At 40.4% G+C, this 22,667-nt stretch overlaps 1 long non-coding RNA gene across 2 annotated transcripts; it reads right to left on the reverse strand.

Moving 5' to 3' along the window:
• Positions 1-254: 254 nt before the first annotated feature.
• Gm42173 lies at positions 255-21,937 on the reverse strand. Of its 2 annotated transcripts, none has more exons than XR_880620.2 (3): positions 21,803-21,937; positions 1,911-2,021; positions 255-1,615 (listed from the first exon to the last, which is right to left on the reverse strand). It is a non-coding gene; the product is annotated as a predicted gene, 42173 (long non-coding RNA). The 2 variants fall into 2 exon arrangements; XR_880621.2 differs by lacking the exon at positions 21,803-21,937 and adding an exon at positions 2,700-2,825.
• Positions 21,938-22,667: the final 730 nt, after the last annotated feature.

Raw genomic sequence — 22,667 nt, forward strand, 5'->3', positions numbered from 1 at the left:
TCTCTACCCCCATTGAGCCACACAAAAAGCACCATATGGGGAAAAATTAGTGATACCTAAAGAAATGTTTCATAGTGTTTTTCAAGTGAATAAATAACTGACTTCAACTGATCTGGATAAAAAACATTACAAATACCATTTTTATGCACTATTTATATATTTTATTCAATATTTGTGGTGGGTATTCATTTTTAAAAAACAGCTTTGATCCTATTTACCATTTTCCAAATGTGATCATTGTAACACTTACATAGATACACATTCATTACACTCTGGGTCAGAAGCATTGAAAAACATATTTTAAAATAACAGCTATGCCTTACATCAGATTATAATGATTGGTTACTTAAAACTCAAGGCAAGTAAGGTTGGTTGTTCCATTAGTCCCTTAAAGAGAGGTTATACAAAGGAAATGCATACAGTTGGCATTGTTCTACGTCTGAAGTGACCTCAGAGTATATTATTAACTCTGGTTTTGAGATTAAGCAAAAAGGCCAGTCATAGTAAAAGAAATTTCTCCTGAGAAATTTTTATTAAAAATTCATTACCATTGGTGTAGACTTGAGGTAAAGGTAGCTTGGCCTTCACAGAGTGATTTTGACCTGAAGGAGAATTTTCTCATAGATGCCCCAAATATTTCCGTGTGGTTTTCCTGCATGGATTTGGGAAATGGGTTATTTGGGTCTCAGAAGTATGGGAATGTAAGTTCCCTCAGACTAAGGAGTCTTTAGGAGAACCAAGAACCAGGTTGACCTGTGGCAGCTTGGACAAGTGCTGGCTCCTGAGGCAGGCAGTGCTCCACAGGAGTTAAAGTCATAGGAGATGCATATACATCGACATCATGTGACAGCAATATTTGCCAAGTGAACCCGTTGCTCTCTTCTCAGTAGAATGCATCTGCCATTGAGGGATGTGATGAAATTTCCTGGGATAGCTTCCTGGCCTCTTTGCACACAGTAGTAATATGCAGCAATGCTTTGGATCCTTAGGTCTTCTCTGGGCTAAGCTGCTTACTCAAAACTATTTTGAAGAAGTCACACCTAATGCTGGATATCCTTGGATCATCCCATGGTGTTTGGGGCACACAGACCTACTACATAAATAGCTCTTTATTTTTCCTTCCTCACTTTTCTCTCCTTCATTCTTGTCTCTTACACTCTATCTCCACATGTGTACCTAGCCCCAGACATGAGTATGTGACTGTTTACAGAGGACATAGAAAGTCTTAAAGTGACTTAGGGACTTTGGAAAAATAGAAGACAGTGAAGTATTTTGAGTGATCCTTAGTGATTAGAGTAGGGTGTGATGGAGCTGTGGGCTGGGGAGAAGAGAGAGATTGTCACAGATCTCGAGATTCCTTATTATGATTGCATGGCTATGTGCAGGAGATGGTTCAGATGGGGGCCCAAACCCAGGGCGTGGCAGGCATGAAGGCAGGTGGTATGGAATGCTTCTCCTTTTGCTATGTCCTCATCCACACATAAGATTCCTGGGCTTCCTGATTTCTCAACAATTGTTGTGAATGTACGCTGCTGCCCTCTGGTGGTAGGCGGGTTGGAAGACATGCTGCGGCATCAACCTGGACCCTGATGACTGGGTGCCTGAAGACTCAGACCTTAGTTAATGGAAAAAAGAATCAAAGGTATTGGCAAATATTCTTATCTCCTGGCTCCAGCTTGAAAATGTGAATAGAGCTGCCTGTGCTTTGCCCTGAATCCACCCCAGAGCTATATTCTGGTAGATTGAAGCTGTCTACTCTCCCAGGGGCCCAGCTGAGGTTGTTGGAATTCACCCTTTTGGCATTTGTTCATCTTCCCTTATAACCTAATCTCTCAGCTACAACCAACTCTCTCATCTACCAGCACAGGGTTCTCCTGGGAAGACTGGGGGACAAGCATCTTTAAACTTACAGCATTCTTGTGGTCTGAATTCCAAATGTTTGCGCACTCATGACAAGCGTGGCAGCTGTACAGCAGGTACTTTATTGTTAATGACGTAGTCATAAGCCAGGTATCTCGGCCCTGAGAACAAAAAATTATTAATCTGAGTCAAGCTCTCAGATAGGAAAATGGAAACACCATTACCATATAGATGGACTTTGCTATGATTTTTACTACTCTGTCCACTGCATGTATGTATGAACGATAAAGGCGGCATCTTACCACTACAAGACAGGATATTAAAAACAAAGAGAATTTATTGAACTTTCTAGAAGCTATTTGACTTTTCCTATGAACTGTGGTCCTCCACTGCCAGGTTGCTGACCTGGCTCCCCAACAAACACCCCTAACATCTATTTATATTATATTCTGATGACATAACCCAACCTGGTGCCGCCTGAGACTCCATTGTAAAGAAAAAATATACAGCTCACATCCACAGGTTGATGGAGGACATCAGAGGCAAAGATCATTCTCACACAAACAACTGGCAAGATTGTTGGTAATTGATCTTCACCAGGCATCTGGGGTCCATGCAACTTTCTGAGTTACTCAGATTAAAGTACATTTCACTTAAACTGGACATCCTGGTTCAAGATTATGCCAGGTTTGTATTCAAATTAATCTAAAACAGGGAGCCCTTACCTAGGAAGGGTTCGAAATATGAAATAAACACCTCAGCAACTTTAGGGAAACTGACTTCAGCAAGCTTCAGCCTGCCAGGGGATGGAAAACTTTACTTGCTAGGTTTGCAGGTACCTTTTTGTTGAGGCCGGCCAACAGCTCACATGTATGGGTTCAGCAATGCCTCTACAAGAATTATGCCAATTGTCACAACACAATTTGTGACTCTTAGGCTATATTGGGAGCTAGAGGTCATCCTCCTCATCTTTATTGTCTCTATGGCCTGATGAATCAGACCAAAAGCCATAATATGTACTGGAATGCTTTTAGAATGAAAATTAGTAGCTGCCATCTGCACACTCTTGGGGGCAGGGATGCACACCTGGTACAGTCAGGCTGAAGGGTGTTGATTGACCTGCTTGAAAAACAAAATCCAGACAGTGAAAGGCAACAGTACACAGTTTCTTTGTGGAAGCACAGGTACTTTATTCAGTTGCAAATTAGCAACAATCAAGATCAGGCTCTGGCCTCCAGGTGTGTGGGAGCTGGCTTTTAGAATTAGTAAAAAGGCCAGAGATTCTCTGGAAGTGGAGGCTGTGCTCTGAATCAACTTTGCTAGATAATCAAGATTTTTAGCTATCTTCAATAGGAATCTCTAATATTGGACTTATTACAAGACCAGTCCAAGACTGTGTTAGAATAACTGGTCACCTTTAAGAAAAGAGAAAAATCATTATGACTATTATATGACTAATATTTCTAGTCAGAATATACAGTCTCTGATGTTCATTTTGCCATAAAGTTTTAAAAGCTTGAAGCAAGAGAGCTTCACTAGTCCAAACTGGAAAAATGGAAAGCAAGGATGGATCGAAAACATGTACCCAATTTAGCTTCCTTGTCACTTCAGTCAGGGCACTGAGCCAACTCACCTGCCAGCTTGTCAAACGAATTAGCCATCATGCTTCTGCAGTGTTCCATGGAGAGAACCTATGTTTTTCCTTTCCCTAATAAGGTAGCTGTTTAGGATCAAACCATATGCCAATAAGTAGATCCTTTTAAGATACTATAAAGCATTAAGTTCTTTGACATCCAAATTTCAAAATTCTAAAATAAAAGTATGATTTAAATAATGTGCACAGAAATACACTAAATAATATGCACAGGGATATAATTTCCCCCTTCTTTGTCTTTTAAGAAGTTAAAGTTTTTTTTGTTTGTTTGTTTTTTTTTGTTTTTTTGTTTTTTTTTGTTGTTTTGTTTTGTTTTTATCGTAAACTTTTTTTTAATTAGGTATTTTCCTCGTTTACATTTACAATGTTATCCCAAAAGTCACCCATACCCACCCCACCCCCCATTCCCCTACCCACCCACTCCCCCTTTTTGGCCCTGGTGTTCCTCTGTACTGGGGCATATAAAGTTTGCAAGTCCAAAGGGCCTCTATTTCCAGTGATGGCCAACTAGACCATCTTTTGATACATATGCAGCTAGAGTCAAGAGCTCCGGGGTACTCGTTAGTTCATATTGTTGTTCCACATATAGGTTTGCAGTTCCCTTTAGTTCCTTGGGTACTTTCTCTAGCTCCTCCATTGGGGGCCGTGTGACCCATCCAATAGCTGACTGTGATCATCCACTTCTGTGTTTGCTAGGCCCTGGCATAGTCTCACAAGAGACAGCTATATCTGGGTCCTTACAGCAAAATCTTGCTAGTGTATGCAATGGTGTCAGCGTTTGGAAGCTGATTATGGGATGGATCCCTGGATATGGCAATCACTAGATGGTCCATCCTTTCGTCACAGCTCCAAATTTTGTCTCTGTAACTCCTTCCATGGGTGTTTTGTTCCCATTTCTAGGAATGGGCAAAGTGTCCACACTTTGGTCTTCATTCTTAAAGTTAAAGTTTTAAAGTTCCACAATATCTTGTCCTTTAGAATTAATAACTTGTTGACAAAACATCTCAAATACTTGACTGTTATAGTCAGTATTCACGTAACATGGGCAGTGATTAATAGCACTTTGAATTGTTTCTCTTAAAGAGTGAGTGGTTGATGTCCAGGACTGTTGCGGCCGCCAGCAGCTCGCAACGTGAACGGTTCGACTGAGAAGGCCGCTCGAGCTGTAAGAGAGGAATCTAGACGGGGCAAAAGAAGAAATGTAGCCAAGACAGTTACTCTGATCAAGGCTCAAATTTTATTGTTGCGACACCAGTTATGAAGGAAGGGGGAGGGGACCCGATTCCCGCCGAATAATCTCTGGTCCAGTAGAAAGGTGCACGTGTGTGGCTCCTCAGGTTCCAGCAATAGGCGTGGCAGAACGAATGAGCAGGAAGCTCTACCCCTGAGCAAGCAGGTTTCAGGCTGGGGGAGGGGAGACTACATCTCCTCCCTATTATTAACAAAATAAAAAAAAAGAAAAAGCTGGCCTGAGGGGGGAAAAATTATCTATGCTCAATAGTTCTGCCTGGAATCTAGGGTTAAAGAAAAAACTTGCTTCACTGGGATTCTTTAACTTTTCTTATGGTAAACTGTATCTGGCTTAAGACTGTCCTTTCTAGTAAACAACTAACTGAAAGGCCTGGAGCTGCAGACTCTGACTTTATAATGCTAATTAGTACTTGGTAGGTAACTTTCTAGTTGAATTTTAAGTAGGGCGTTGGAACTCTGGCTAAGTTTGACTGAAAGATGTGAAAATAGCACTAAGTTGATATTCCTCCGCATTTTTGGAAGATAGGTGGGAAACAGGGAGAAGGCGTTCGACCGGCTCTTTTATTTGGGTGGGAGGCAGTGAAGGGCTTGCCCTTTCAATAGTACGTCTCCAATCTCTCTCCCCCCTATTAATTAAGTTAAATAAGGCAACACTTAACTGAGGTGATCAAATGATTTTCTCATCCGTAGATGAGTGGGCTTTTAACCTTGGCTTGGGTGGACATGGACCCGATTCCTCCCGTGGGTAAAACCCACACATGTGGCTCTTGGTACCTTTTGGGGAGGCGAGGTAGAGCCGGAGAATATTTTTTATTTTTAACCAAAATTTGGTACCAACCTCTTTCAAACCGGGTTTATCTCACAGGAAACTCAGAAATGGTCAAGCCGGACCTTCCCTTGCAGTAAGTATCTCTGCACCAAGCGGTGCCCATACTGAATTTGTACAATCACAAACCAGTATGCACAGTTCTGAGTGCTGTGCAGCTCCTAAAGGAGAATTATCAACCTCAGAATTAGCAAAGCCTAAGCAAGAATTATGTCGTTAATAACACCACGATTTGTGGCTAAAATAGGAGCTGGAAGTCGTTCCTCCTCATCCCTGTTTTTTCCACAGCCTATTGAGCTAAGGACACCTTGCAGTAACAGCAAGGGTGAAAAGCCAGAGGTCAGCTAAGGGGCTAAGCCTGTCTATCAAAATAAAAACCAATCTTTATTAATATAGAAAAATCTACTCTTCTAGCCCTCTAGGTAAACCTAAATTTTTAACTCAGACTGAAAGCCACATGCTGGAAATGTCCTGAGACTGGGGGTAACAGCTGCCACCTGTGTGCTCTAGGGGGGCGGGGATGCACATCCACTGGTCCGCCTCGGGAATGTTGATTTACCTGCTTGAAAGACAAAATCTTGAAAGACAGTGAGAAAGTAGGAAAGCAGAACTTCTTTCCGGGAAGTCTAGGTACTTTATTCAAATGCAAATTGTAAAGCTGAGGCTAGTCTCCGGCCTCCTGTCGGGAGCTGGTTCAGAGAGTAGCTGGAGAACAGCTTTGAGAGCTGTTGCTCTCAGCTGAATTTTAAGCACAAAAGGAATTTTAGTCTTTAGAATGATACTTACCAGAAGAGTCAGAATCTGTGTTCATCTGACGAATTAATCTCTCTGGCAGCCACCGCGCTCCATCTTCATCTCATGAAAAAACACAAACTGAGCCCCTACCCCAAATTAGAACTGGATCTGGACCCTTCCATTTGTTAGTCAGGGGGTATTAAGTGACCAATTGCTCTTTAATTAACTTGCTAGGTAATTTAGAATATAGGAATCTCTAACATTGGACTGAATATTAGGACCAGTCTAAGATTGAGTTAGAATGGCTGGTCACACTGAAGAAAGGAGAAAAATCATTATGACTCTATTAAATGACTAATTTTACTAAGTCTGAATATACAGTCTCTGATGTACTATTGTCATAAAGTTAAAAGGCTAGAAGCTAGTCTAAACTGGAAAAATGACAAGTAAGGATGGATCTAAAACATGAATTTAATTTAGTTTTTTAGTCAATTTAATCAGGACATGAGTCAACTTACCTACCAGCTCGTCACACGAATTTACTAATATGCTTCTGCAGCGTTCTGTGGAGAAAACCTGTTTTTCCCTTTTCTAATAAGGTAGCTGTTTTAGGATTAATCTATAAGCCAATAAGTAGATCCCTTTAAGATACTATAAAGCATTTATTAAACTCTTTGACATTAAAATATTAGATTTTGAAAATAAAGGTAAGACTTTAATAGTGTGCATGGGAATGCACTAAATAGCATGCACGGGGATACAATTTCTCTCTTTTTTGTCTTTTAAGAAGTTAAAGTTTTAAAATTTTACAATACCTAAACTTTTGAATTAATAACTAGTTGACAAAACATTTTAAATACTTGGCTGTAAAGGGGCAGTGACTAATTGCACTTTTAATCAATTTTCTTAAGGAGCAGTTGTAACTAGAAGGCTTGCAAAGTTATTAAGAGTCACATGTGCATAATTTATTTATTAACTAGAAATATGCATAAGCAATTGTAAATTTGAGAATTAATAGTATCTGAGGGATGAACAATTTAAGCAATTGCGAGCTCAGAGATATGGCATTGACTATTAATATACAAATTAAGGTTTGATTGTTCAGCATTTTAAAACACCATCTACAGCACACAACTAGATCATCTGTGCTGGAACAGGGGAAACTGTGTCTTAAGACTCCGCCCCACAGAAGCTAGTTGGGCCCACATGGGCCAACGATTGGCTGGGAGGATGAGAAAAATGACTTTACAATAATGTTTTCTTTTTGGCCAAAGAATTGTTTTGGGCACAACCAATTTTTAATTACCAATTAATAACAATTATAAAAGCTTTATTTTTTTGTAGAAACTTTTGTAGTAAACTAAAACCCTAAGTAATAAAAGGATATTGTCTCTGAATCTTTTGGGTGAGAGCAAGGATTTAAGGTAAACTTTAAGAAGCATTAGTTAATAAAATACTTTTCACTTAGGAAACAATATACACTGAAAGATTAAAACTCTTGGCTTCTTGTATAGAAGCAGAAACAATAAAATTTTTCTTACATAATGTAAAGTTACATTAGCCATACCTAGAGGCAAAATTTTCTAGTGATTACAGTTCACTAGAAGCAAAACTCTTTGAATTTAAGCATTATTTTAAACATCTGAATAGATCTGCAACACTGTTAAAAAGAATTTCTCTTGAACACAGGGAAAAATCTTTCTCAGGCACTGTTTGCAAAACAAAAGAAAGGCCACAAGCCGCTCTGGGGCTGCCCAGAGCCCTGCATTGACTCAAACGTAAAATACTTTTTAATCTGAGCATCTTGGCCCTCCTGTAATAAGGACCGATTTTAGAGAAACAATATAACTGTCTACGCCTCTAAATTATGATACTCTTTCTTAAGATGACTTACAGTTAAAACGTTCTTCACAACTTTAGTGTTGTGAAAAAATTGCCTGTACTACAGTTTCCTGCCAGGCAGCAACTATAACCAAACTGTTTGTCTAATCTATTCACAAAGACAAACATAACTAGATAACTCTGTCACAGTTTTGTATGAAGTGAGCTGTATGAGCGCTCTCATAAGATGATTACTCTTGTAATTATCTTAATTACAGTATACAGGTGAATTAAAGATCTTAAATTTGAAATCAAACTGCAAGCTGCAGTCAATGGAACAATAGCAGTTTTAACCATAATTTTTAAGTTTTTTGTGCAAGGTTAGGATAATACCTATAACCTTGGGAAAGTAAAACCCAAGTTTAAAACGATTTATTATCTTTAAAATCAATATTAGAAGCATTACTATCATATTACGAAGTTTGGATGTCAATTAATACCTATGAATACCTATTAAAACAAGCTTTAATGCTTTAATAAAGAGACATTGCTTTAAACCTTATTTTAAATTTTACTATTTAGGATACGAACCATATTAATTATTACCTAAACTAGAAATATCTTTAGAGACCCAGCATCTTGGGCTGCCTTATGCCATGTGTCGGAAGGACTCTAAACTTGAGTTATCAAATTTAACACTAACCATCTGTAGCAATGTAACAATTATTAATCTTAACCAACAACTTATGAGCTGATTGTGAAAACACTTAGAGCACATTACCAATAAAAAAGAACCAAATGAAGCAGTTACATTTAGACCAATCAGAGAATAATAATTTTTGTAGCTACAATCATAAAATAGAAAACACTTTACCATTGTCAAACACATTAATCATGAACCATTTATTAGCTTTTTTACTCTGAAACTTAGAGGCTGTGCACTCGCCCTTATTTCCTAAAACGAACAGTTTTTCCAGCAGGGGCCCTCTTGCCACGTGTCTGATTCCTGGCTGAAACATGTGGCAGCTCTCGGCTTTGCAGATAAAGTTTTTTATACCATCTTTATTATCCAACACAAAACATAGAACATTCATTCATACAGACTGGACACGAACATACATGAATCGAACACGAGAACAGATTGGTGCACCGGACATTAGACAAGACACAAAAGGTAACAGAGTACTCCTGCTATAAGGCCCAGAGAGATATTTCTCTCTGCTTTTTGGGACATTTTCCTCCCTTATGATGCATTTTTTATTAACTGGGGCAATACGCCTATTCCTTTTAATAAACCCTTTCTTTTCTCACACCTCATGTAGCTTCGGAGAGCTACGGCCTACCGCCTGATCCATGACTTTAAACCCTTTCTTCTTCCACCTAAGCAGCTTCCTAAAAAGCTGCGGCTAACCTGCCTGTTTCCGTTTCTAGTTCCGATTAACACGCTGCTGACCCAAGCAGAACCAGCGTTGGGTTAGCACTGATTCAAGCTTAATTCGTATCCTACCGCATCCTCAGCAACACTTTACAAAACTGAAATTTTAAGCTAGCACTAGCATGTGTACTTGTCCGTTGCTCCGATGTCCGATACGAAGATCCTTTCCTGTGGAGCTCCAATGCAGCGTTCCTCTTAGCATCTCTCTGCCATTCTTCAGGTCCCAGTTCTGGCGCCAAAATGTTGCGGCCGCCAGCAGCTCGCAACGTGAACGGTTCGACTGAGAAGGCCGCTCGAGCTGTAAGAGAGGAATCTAGACGGGGCAAAAGAAGAAATGTAGCCAAGACAGTTACTCTGATCAAGGCTCAAATTTTATTGTTGCGACACCAGTTATGAAGGAAGGGGGAGGGGACCCGATTCCCGCCGAATAATCTCTGGTCCAGTAGAAAGGTGCACGTGTGTGGCTCCTCAGGTTCCAGCAATAGGCGTGGCAGAACGAATGAGCAGGAAGCTCTACCCCTGAGCAAGCAGGTTTCAGGCTGGGGGAGGGGAGACTACACAGGACTCCACAGAAAGTTGTCTGCACAGACCAGAGTGTGGACCTCAGAAGCTAACAGCTTCTGGGACAGGCGAGAGCCACAGAGCTTCTGAGGCAGCGCCGTTTTCGGGCTCCAGACATCTGGCCATCTTCCCGGCCAGATGACAGGGGTCTGCCCAGCCTGGGAGGCTAGGATTTTGACTCAGGAGCGGCGGGAGCCACCTTGGTTCCCGGACTCAGCAGAAAGCAGCCTGCACAGGTGAGAGTGTGGACTACAGAAGCTAACAGCTTCTGGGACAGGCAAGAGTGACAGAGCTTTTGAGGCAGCGCCATATTCGGGCTTCAGACATCCGGCCACCTTCCCGGCCAGAGGTCAGGTGTCTGCCCGGACGGAGAGGCCCTAGCCTCAGGATCCGCGGGAGCCATTTTGGTTCCGGGACTTCACAGAAAGTAGTCTGCACAGATGAGAGTGTGGACTACTGAAATTAACAGCTTCTGGGACAGGTGAAAGCAACACAGCTTCTGGAAAAGGTTCTATTTTGGCCCTTCATCTTCGGCCAGGAGAAGGTCCAAACACCAGATAAGTGTGCACCTTCCCTGTAAGAGGTGAGCTTGCCTGCAGACAGCGCTCTGACCACTGAAACTCAGAGGAGAGATCTAGTCTCCCAGGTCTGCTGATAGAGGGTAACAGAATCACCAGAGGAACAATCTCTAAACAGAGACAACTATAACAACTAACTCCAGGTATTACCAGATGGCGAAAGGTAAAAGTAAGAATCTTACTAACAGAAACCAAGACCACTCACCATCATCAGAACCCAGCACTCCCACTTTTCCAAGTCCAGGGCAACCCAACACACCCGAAAAGCTAGACCCGGATTTAAAAGCATATCTCATGATGATGGTAGAGGACATCGAGAAAGACTTTAATAACTCACTTAAAGAAATACAGGAGGGGCCACCTTCCTGGTGAGAGCACAGGGGTCCGCCCGGCCCGAGAAGTTTCTTCCATAGGCCCTGGCGGCCGGAGCCTCCTTGGCTCCGGGACTCCGCGGAGGGCAGGCTGCACGGGTGAGGGTGTGGAATACAGAGGCCAGCCGTTTCTGGGACAGGCGAGAGCCAGAGAGCTTCTGAGGTGGTACCATCTACAGCTCCAGACAACCGGCCACCTTCCTAGTGAGAGCACAGGGGTCCGCCCGGCCTGAGAGTTTTCTGCCACAGGCCCCCGCAGCGGGAGCCTCCTTGGCTCCGGGACTCCGCGGAGGGCAGGCTGCACTGGTAAGGGTGTGGAATACAGAGGCCAGCCATTTCTGGAACAGGCAAGAGCCAGAGAGCTTCTGAGGTGGCACAAACTTCGGCTCCAGACAATCGGCCACCTTCCTGGCCAAAGCAACAGAGCTCCTGGGAAAAATCCTGTTTTGGGCCTTCATCTTCAGCCAGGAGAAGGTCCAAACACCAGATAACTGTGCACCTTCCCTGAAAGAGGAGAGCTTGCCTGCAGAGACTGCTCTGACCACTGAAACTCAGAGGAGAGAGCTAGTCACCCACGTCTGCTGATAGAGGGTAACAAAATCAACAGAGTAATAATCTCTAAAAAAAGACAACTATAACAACTAAATCCAGAGATTGCCAGATGGCGAAAGGAAAAAGTAAGAATCCTACTAACAGAAACTAGGACCACTCACCATCATCAGAACCCAGAACGCCCACTTTGCCCAGTCCAGAGGATCCTAACACAACTGAAAAGGTAGACCTGGATTTAAAAACATATCTCATGATGATGGTAGAGGACATAAAGAAGGAATTTAATAATTCACTTAAAGAAATACAGGAGAACACTCCTAAAGAGTTACAAGTCCTTAAAGAAAAACAGGAAAACACAACCAAACAGGTAGAAGTCTTTATAGAAAATCAGGAAAACACTTCCAAACTGATGATGGAAATGAACAAAACCATATTAGACCTAAAAAGGGAAGTAGACACAATGAAGAAAACCCAAAGTGAGGCAACACTGGAGATAGAAACCCTAGGAAAGAAATCTGGAACCATAGATGCCAGCATCAGCAACAGAATACAAGAGATGGAAGAGAGAATCTCAGGTGCAGAAGATTCCATAGAGAACATCGGCACAACAATCAAAGAAAATGGAAAATGCAAAAAGATCCTAACTCAAAACATCCAGGAAATCCAGGACACAATGAGAAGACCAAACCTATGCATAATAGGAGTGGATGAGAATGAAGAATTTCAACTCAAAGAACCAGCAAACATCTTCAACAAAATTATTGAAGAAAACTTCCCAAATCTAAAGAAAGAGATGCCCATGAACATACAAGAAGCCTACAGAACTCCAAATAGACTGGACCAGAAAAGAAATTCCTCCTGACACATAATAATCAGAACATCAAATGCACTAAATAAAGATAGAATACTAAAAGCAGTAAGGGAAAAAGGTCAAGTAACATATAAAGGCAAGCCTATCAGAATTACACCAGATTTTTCATCAGAGGCTATGAAAGCCAGAAGAGCTTGGAAAGATGTTATACAGACACTAAGAGAACACAAATTCCAGCCCAGGCTACTATACCCAGCCAAACTCTTAATTATCATAGATGGAGAAACCAAAGTATTCCACGACAAAAATAAATTCACCCATTATCTCTCCACGAATCCAGCCCTTCAAAGGATAATATCAGAAAAAAAGAAAAAAACCAATACAAGGACGGGAACCACGCCCTAAAAAAACCAAGAAAATAATCCATCAACAAAACTAAAAGAAGACAGCCACAAGAACAGAATGCCAACTTTAACAACAAAAATAACAGGAAGCAACAATTACTTTTCCTTAATATCAATAGTCTCAACACCCCAATAAAAAGACATAGACTAACAAACTGGCTACACAAACATGACCCAACATTTTGCTGCTTACAGGAAACTCATCTCAGAGAAAAAGATAGACACTACCTCAGAATTAAAGGCTGGAAAACAATTTCCAAGCAAATGGTATGAAGAAACAAGCTGGAGTAGGCATCCTAATATCTGATAAGATTGACTTCCAACCCAAAGTCATCAAAAAAGACAAGGAGGGGCACTTCATACACATCAACGGTAAAATCCTCCAAGAAGAACTCTCAATTATGAATATCTATGCTCCAAATACAAGGGCAGCTACATTCATTAAAGAAACTTTAGTAAAGCTCAAAGCACACATTGCACCTCACACAATAATAGTGGGAGACTTCAACACACCACTTTCACCAATGGACAGATCATGGAAACAAAAACTAAACAGGGACACAGTGAAACTAACAGAAGTGATGAAACAAATGGACTTAACAGATATCTACAGAACATTTTATCCTAAAACAAAAGGATATACCTTCTTCTCAGCACCTCATGGTACCTTCTCTAAAATTGACCACATAATTGGTCACAAAACAAACCTCAACATATACAAAAATATTGAAATTGTCCCATGCGTCCTATCAGACCACCATGGTCTAAGGCTGATCTTCAATAACAAAATAAATAATAGAAAGCCAACATTCACATGGAAACTGAACAACACTCTTCTCAATGATACCTTGGTCAAGGAAGGAATAAAGAAAGAAATTAAGGACTTTTTGGAGTTTAATGTAAATGAAGCCACAACATACCCAAACTTATGGGACACAATGAAAGCATTCCTAAGAGGAAATCTCATAGCTCCGAGTGTCTCCAAAAAGAAACTGGAGAGAGCACACATTAACAGCTTGACAACACATCTAAAAGCTCTAGAACAAAATGAAGCAAATTCACCCAAGAGGAGTACATGACAGGAAATAATCAAACTCAGGGGCGAAATCAACAAAGTGGAAACAAGAAGAACTATTCAAAGAATCAACCAAATGTGGAGCTGGTTCTTTGAGAAAATCAACAAGATAGACAAACCCTTAGCCAGACTCACTAGAGGGCACAGAGAAAGCATTCAAATTAACAAAATCAGAAATGAAAAGTGAGACACAAAAACAGATCCTGAAGAAATCCAAAACTCCATCAGATCCTTCTACAAAAGGCTATACTCAACAAAACTGGAGAACCTGGATGAAATGGAGAAGTTTCTAGATAGACACTAGGCACCAAAGTAGAATCAAGATCCGGTTAAATGATCTAAACAGCCCTATATACCCCAAAGAAATAGAAGCAGTCATTAATAGTCTCTGAACCAAAAAAAAAAAAAAAAAAAAAAAAAAAAAAAAACCCAGGACCAGATGGGTTTAATGCAGAGTTCTATCAGACCTTCAAAGAAGATCTAATTCCAGTTCTTCACAAACTATTCCACAAAATAGAAACAGAAGGTACTCTACCCAACTCATTCTATGAAGCCACAATTATTCTGATACCTAAACAGCAAAGAGACACAACAAAGATAGAGAACCTCAGACCAATTTCCCTTATGAATATTAATGCAAAATACTCAATTAAGTTTTTGGTAACTGAATCCAAGAACACATCCAAACAATCATCCATCCTGACCAAGTAGGTTTCATCCCAGGGATGCAGGATTGGTTCAATATACGGAAATCCATCAAGGTAATCCATTATATAAACAAACTCAAAGACAAAAACCACATGATGATCTCCTTAGATGCTGAGAAAGCATTTGACAAAATCCAACACCCATTCATGATAAAATTGTTGGAAAGATCAGGAATTCAATGCCAATACCTAAACATGATAAAAGCAATCTACAGCAAACCAGTAATCAACATCAAAGTTAATGGTGAGAAGCTGGAAGCAATTCCACTGAAATCAGGGACTAGACAAGGCTGACCACTCTCTCCCTACCTATTCAACATTGTACTTGAAGTCCTAGCCAGAGCAATTAGACAACAAAGAGAGATCACGGGGATAAAAATTGGAAAAGAAGAAGTCAAAATATCACTTTTTGCAGATGATATGATAGTATATATAAGTGACCCTAAAAATTTTACCAGAGAACTCCTAAGCCTGATAAACAGCTTCAGTAAAGTAGCTGGATATAAAATTAACTCAAACAAGACAATGGCATTTCTGTACACAAAGGATAGACAGGCTGATAAAGAAATTAGGGAAACAACACCGTTCTCAATAGTCACAAATAATATAAAATACCTTGGTGTGACTCGAACTAAGGAAGTGAAAGATCTATATGATAAGAACTTCATGTCTCTGAAGAAAGAAATTAAAGAAGATCTCAGAAGATAGAAAGATCTCCCATGTTCATGGATTGGCAGGATCAATATAGTAAAAATGGCTTTCTTGCCAAAAGCAATCTACACATTCAATGCAATCCCCACCAAAATTCCAACTTAATTCTTCAACGAATTAGAAAGGGCAATCGGCAGATTCATCTGGAATAACAAAAAACCTAGGATAGCAAAAACTCTTCTCAAGGATAAAAGAACCTGTGTTGGAATCACCATGCCCGACCTAAAGCTGTACTACAGAGCAACTGTGATAAAAACTGCATGGTACTGGTATAGTGACAGACAAGTAGAGCAATGGAACAGAATTGAAGACCCAGAGATGAACCCACACACCTATGGTCACATGATCTTTGACAAGAGAGCTAAAACCATCCAGTGGATAAAAGACAGCATTTTCAACAAATGGTGCTGGCACAACTGGCTGTTATCATGTAGAAGAATGCGAACTGATCAATTCCTATCTCCTTGCACTAAGGACAAATCTAAGTGGATTAAGGAACTCCACATAAATCCAGAGACACTGAAACTTATAGAGGAGAATGTAGGGAAAAGCCTCAAAAATATGGGTACAGCAGAAAAATTCCTGAATAGAACAACAATGGCTTGTGCTGTAAGAGTGAGAATCGATAAATGGTACCTCATAAAATTGCAGAGCTTCTGCAAGGCAAAAGACACCGTCAATAAGACAAAAAGTCCACCAACAGATTGGGAAAGGATCTTTACCTATCCCAAATCAGATAGGGGATTAATATCTAATATATTTATGAATTCAAGAAGTTAGACTCCATAAAATCAAATAACCCCATTAAAAATGGGGCTCAGAACTGAAAAAAGAATTCTCACCTGAGAAATACAAATGGCAGAGAAGCACCTGAAAAAAAAATGTTCATCATCCTTAATCAACAGGGAAATGCAAATCAAAACAACCCTGAGATTCCACATCACACCAATCAGAATGGCTAAGATGAAAAATTCAGGTTACATCAGATGCTGGCGAGGATGTGGAGAAAGAGGAACACTCCTCCATTGTTGGTGGGATTGCAAGCTTGTATAACCACTCTGGAAATGTGATTCCTCAGACAATTGGACATAGTACTACCGTAGGATCCTGCAATACCTCTCCTGGGCATATATCCAGAAGATGTCCCAACTGGTAAGAAGGACACATGCTCCACTATGTTCATAGCAGCCTTATTTATAATAGCCAGAAGCTGGAAAGAACCCAGATGACCCTCAACAGAGGAATGAATACAGAAAATGTTGTACATTTACACAATGGAGTACTACTCAGCTATTAAAATGAATGAATTTATGAAATTCCTAGGCAAATGGTTGGACCTGGAGGGCATCATCCTGACTGAGGTAACCAATCACAAAGGAACTCACAGAACATGTACTCACTGATAAGTGGATATTAGCCCAGAAACTCAGGATACCCAAGATATAAGATACAATTTTCTAAACGCATGAATCGCAAGAAGAACAAAGACCAAAGCGTGGACACTTTGCCCCGTCTTAGAATTGGGAACAAAACACCCATGGAAGGAGTTACAGAGACAAAATTAGGGGCTGTGATGAAAGGATGGACCACCTTGTGATTGCCATATCCAGGGATCCATCCCATAATCAGCTTCCAAATGCTGACACCATTGCATACACTAGCAAGATTTTGCCTAAAGGACCCAGATATAGCTGTCTCTTGTGAGACAATGCCATGGCCTAGCAAACACAGAAGTTGATGCTCACAGTCAGCTATTGGATGGATCACAGGGCCTCCAATGGAGGAGCTAGAGAAAGTACCCAAGGAGCTAAAGGGAACTGCAACCCTATATGTGGAACAACAATATGAACTAACCAGTACCCCGGAGCTCTTGTCCCTAGCTGCCTATGTATCAAAAGATGGCCTAGTTGGCCATTACTGGAAAGAGAGGCCCATTGGACTTGCAAACTTTATATGCCCAGTACAGCGGAACGCCAGGGCCAAAAAGGGGGAGTTGGTGGGTAGAGCAGTGGGGGGGGGGGTGGGTATGGGGGAATTTTGGGATAGCATTGGGAAATGAAAATGAGGAAAATACCTAATTAAAAAAAAGAATGAAGTAGAAATAAAAAAATGAGTGGTTGTAACTAGAAGGCTTGAAAAGTTATTAATAGTTACATGTGCATAATTTATTTATTAACTTAGGAATAAGAGCATTTATTTGCAGCAATTTATTAAGTCTAATTCCTCAAGAATTCACACCCTTATGTGGAAACAAGTAGTAACTGAGGACACTGAGGAAAGAATTTTATAGGCACAATTTTCAAGAATACTAAAATATTATATTAAACCATAATTGTTTTGAATATATAAAGAATATGTAGGACCTATAGACTGCCTGAGATATAAATCCAACATGGCATTGCTTTAAGTTATCTAGGCAATCGAGAAAAATTTATTAAATGTCTAAAACCAGCCTTCTTAAAAGGACAGCATTTTTTCTATGAGTTGTATATGCATAAGCAATTGCAAATTTGAGATTAATAGCATCTGAAGGACGAAAAATCTTAAGCAATTGTGAGCTCTGACATAATATTTACTATTAATATACAAATGAAGGTTTGATTGTTCAGCATTTTAAAACACCATCTACAGCACACAACGTAATTATCTGTGCTGAAACAGTGGGAAGAATAAGCATGTGATCTAATTTACATCTACTTACTTCCCATACAGGGGTTGTTTTTAAACACAATAATTGGGATGTATGCATGCATGGATTTATAGAAGCTACAGAAGCATGCATAAAAACAATTCTTAACTTATCTTTGGGATATTGATTGTCAATCTTATTTAAAATGATGGTATGCAATAGATTAATATTTTGTAATAACTAAATTAATTGCTGTTTTGAACACAGAACAGACACTTAGTCAGGTTTTTAAGACACAAATTTTGTTATAGGTTTTCTAAAATACACAAGTATATCTTACAATCCTTTATTAGTACCAAAGTAGTTTTAATAGGGTGTAGAAACTGTGTTTTGAGGTGAACGACACCTCGGCCTTGCACACCCTTGGCCTTCCTCTCAGGCAGAAGAGGCTGAAGGCAGCCCAATCTGTTGTAGGCCAGAAAGCCCACCCTGAGTCTTAGTGCAAAAATTATGGCTACCCAGGTCGGGACAGGTGGAGGCTTATGGGGCAATGGCAAGGGCAGCCCTCTCTTGAGTTCCTTACAAAGCCTCCCACTTTCTGGAGACCTCCCGAACCACTACAGCTCAGGGAAAGCTGTGTGCCCCAAGGTCCCGCCCCACAGCAGCCAGCAGCTAGCTGGCTCCACGTGGGCCAACAATTGGCTGGGAGGATGAGAAAATGACTTTACAATAATGTTTTCTCTTGCCAAAGAATTGTTGTTGGCACAGCTAATATTTGATTAACATTGATTATTATTAATAACAATTGAGACTGCAAGCTTATACAACCACTCTGGAAATCAGTCTGGCGGTTTCTCAGAAAATTGGACATGGTACTACTGAAGGATCCCGCAATACCTCTACTGGGCATATATCCAGAAGATGTACCAACTAGTAAGAAAGAAACATGTTCCACTATGTTCATAGCAGCCTTATTTATAATAGCCAGAAGCTGGAAAGAACCCAGATGCCCCTCAACAGAGGAATGGATACAAATAATGTGGTACATTTACACAATGGAGTGCTACTCAGCTGTTAAAAAGAATGAATTTATGAAATTCCTTGGCAAATGGTTGGACCTGGAGGGCATTATCCCGAGTGAGGCAACCCAATCACAAAAGAACTCAAGTGATATGTACTTCTGATAAGTGGATATTCGCCCAGAAACTTAGAATACCCAAGATATAAGTTACAATTTGCAAAACTCATGAAACTCAAGGAGAAGGAAGACCAAAGTGTGGACACTTTGCCCCTTCTTAGAGTTGGGAACAAAATACCCATGGAAGGAGTTACATAGACAAAGTTTGGATCTGAGAGAAAAGGATGGACCATCTAGAGACTCCCATATCCAGGGATCCATCCCATAATCAGCCTCCAAAGGCTGACACCATTGCATACACTAGCAAGATTTTGCTGAAAGGACCCTGATATAGCTATCGCTTTTGAGACTATGCCGGAGTCTTGCAAACACATAAGTGGATGCTCACAGTCAGCTATTGGATGGATCACAGCGCCCCCAATGGAGGAGCTAGAGAAAATACCCAAGGATCTAAAGGGATCTGCAACCCTATAGGTGGAACAACATTATATATATAGGTGAACTATCCAGTACCCCGAAGCGCTTGACTCTAGATGCATATATATAAAAAGATGGCCTAGTCGGCCATCACTGGAAGGAGAGGCCCATTGGACTTGCAAATTTTATATGCCTCAGTACAGGGGAATGCCAGGGCCAAAAAGTGGGAGTGGGTGGGTAGGGGAGTGGGGGGGAGGGTATGGGGAACTTTTGGGATAGCATTAGAAATATAAATGAGGACAATACCTAATAAAAATAATTAATAACAATTATAAAAGCTTTCTTTATTTTCTGCAAAGCCTTCTGTAGTAAACTAAAACCCTAAGTAATAAAAAGATATCGCCTCTGAATCTTTTCAGGAGCAACAGCTACTCCCCAAAACTTAAAAGCTCCTTGTGTGAGAGCAAGGATTTAAAGTAAACTTCCCTTGAGAGGCATTAGCTAATAAAATATTTCTACTTAGAAAACAATGTACACTGGAAGATTCAAACTCTTGGCTTGTTGTATAGAAGCAGAAATGATAAAAATTTCGTACATAATGTAGATCAATATTTATCCATATCTAGAGGCAAAATATTCCAGTTATTTTAAACTTACTTGAAGCAAAACCTTTACAATCATTAAGATGCAAAGGAGAGAGAGAAAAAAGAAACACACTTTTATATCTATAATAACTATATAAAATGTAGGCAAGCCAGATTATAATGCCTTTATAAATTTTACAGTCTGATTGATCCTTTATAAACTATGGATTTGAACTTTATTAAAACAGCATCTGGCTAGATCTGCAAAGATGCTCTTTTAGCTAAAGGGAATTTCCCCTGGAGGCAAATCTCCAGAGCTTCCCTAGGCACTGTTTGCAAGACAAAGGAAAGTCACACAAACCAAGCAAAAGCTGCTCTGAGCTTAGTTCCTCTTGCCATGAGGATGATATTAGAATTACTAAGTTTCTTTTGCAACATTAGATTATATCTATAACTTTGGGAAAGCAAAACCCAATTTCAAAACAATTTATCACTTTAAGAATCAACATTAAAACTTCACTACTACATTGCAAAATTTGGCTGCCAATTTATATCTATGAATGCATGACAATGTAAGCTTTAACGCTTCATAAAAGAGACATTGCTTTAAATTTTATCTTAATCTTACTTTCTAGGATAACAATCACATTAAATATTATCTCAGTTAAAAGTATCTTAGGAGGCCCAGTTTTTTGGCCTGCTCCACCACATGTTTGAAAAGATTCCTGAGTTGCCAAATTAAGGCTAAACTTCTGTTACCAATATAACAATTATTTAATCTTAACCAATAATTTATGAGCTGATTGTGAAGACACACTGAGCATATTACTAGTTAAAAAGAAGAAGAAGAAGAAGAAGAAGAAGAAGAAGAAGAAGAAGAAGAAGAAGAAGAAGAAGAAGAAGAAGAAGAAGAAGAAGAAGAAGCTATACCAGCACTTTTCTAAATTTTCACATAGCTCTAAACACATGCACAAAACACACAAAGCAGAAACCAACAGCTCCAGACATGTGGAACCCCTACTTGTCCTCAATGAGCAGGCAAAAGAATTAGAAGGGTAAGCTTCCTTTTCATAAACAAAACTTGGTCCATCTTGACCAATCTCTGGAGACCACCAGGTGACTCTTGCTCTCCCACTTCCCAGGGTGTCCCCTGGTGAGGTGACAGTCTTCCTAGCACATCTGCTGACCACAGCCTGAAGGGACAGCTGCAAATATCAAGCGCACATTTCATAAAATCCCATTGTCTATAAACACCAGAGAAAACAAACTCAGGCAGATCTAAACTCAGACTGCACCATGTTTCAGAGGCACGAAACAAAACACAGACAACAAACCAATACAACAAGCACATGTTCAATTCCGGAAACATAAGACAGACACTTAGAATGAAGACACCAGCTGGCACACACACAAGAGGGGGATTCCCCAATTTTCTCTCTGTCCCTGGGAGAGTTTCAAAATCCACTTTCTTTCTGCCTAATGCAGTTTCCAACTGCGGCCATCTGCCTGATTATTAAATCCCTTTTATTAAAACCTAATATTTCTCTCTCCTAAAAAAACAGCTTCTAGAAGCTGCAGCCAAAGGCCTGCCTGTTGAGTTCCTAGTTCCCGGTAGCTCACTGCTAAACCTAAGTGAATCCAGCGTGCTGGTATAGCACTGATCCATCTTATCCCATACCAACCTTCTGTGGTACAAATTTTAATTCTTTTCTTCTTGCATGGAGCTACAAATCAGCAGTGTTTCTTCCAAATGTCCTCTGCCTTTCTCAGGTCCTGCATTGGTTCGCCAAATTGTTGAGGCTGGCCAGTGGCTCACATGTCCGGGTTTGAGCCTGGAAGGCATCTTGGAATCTGGAAGAAAAGAGGGAATCTAGGCTATGAGAGAAAGGATGGAACCAAGACAATAGTCTGATCAAGGTTCAATTTTAATATAGGGGAACACGTGCTTATAAAGAGGGGGGCCCACTCCCACTGAATCATCCTTGGAGTCCAGCTGCATGTGTCCACATGTAGGCAATGGAACAGCTAGGCAGCAGGTAGCAGCAGCAGCAGTGGTTGAATAATAGGGTGGCAGGCTCCACTCCAGGTGATCTCCTAGTGACAAGTCAAGCCTGCTCAGCCTGTTTTCAGGCTGTGGGGGGGAGGTTACACCTTTTCCAGGTGGGTTGAAGCATTCATCTGGACTAAACCTGCTCAGATAGTAGCTTAAAAGTTCCTCCAGGAACTGGTCTCCTGATTATCTTCTAGCAATGGCGTCTGACAGTGACCCAGCATTCATAGCCATAACTTAACAATTAACAAAAGATTTGCACACATATTGAAAACATTATTATGCATATAATCCTCAGAATTTGGGCAGGTTAAAATAAAAGAGGACATTAAGAGAAACTTTAGCAAAGCTCTCATTAGAGTCCAGCAAATGTTAAATAGACCTTCCTTTGCTTTGGGCTTCTGTACCCCATATAGATAATAAATTAGTCCCTATGAATTTACATTTGAAAGATTTCCCCCACTGCTTCCCAAGCTCAGAGGCCAGCAGTTGATAGA

The sequence above is a fragment of the Mus musculus genome, chromosome X, assembly GCF_000001635.26.
Source record: "Mus musculus strain C57BL/6J chromosome X, GRCm38.p6 C57BL/6J".
Lineage (NCBI taxonomy): Eukaryota > Metazoa > Chordata > Mammalia > Rodentia > Muridae > Mus > Mus musculus.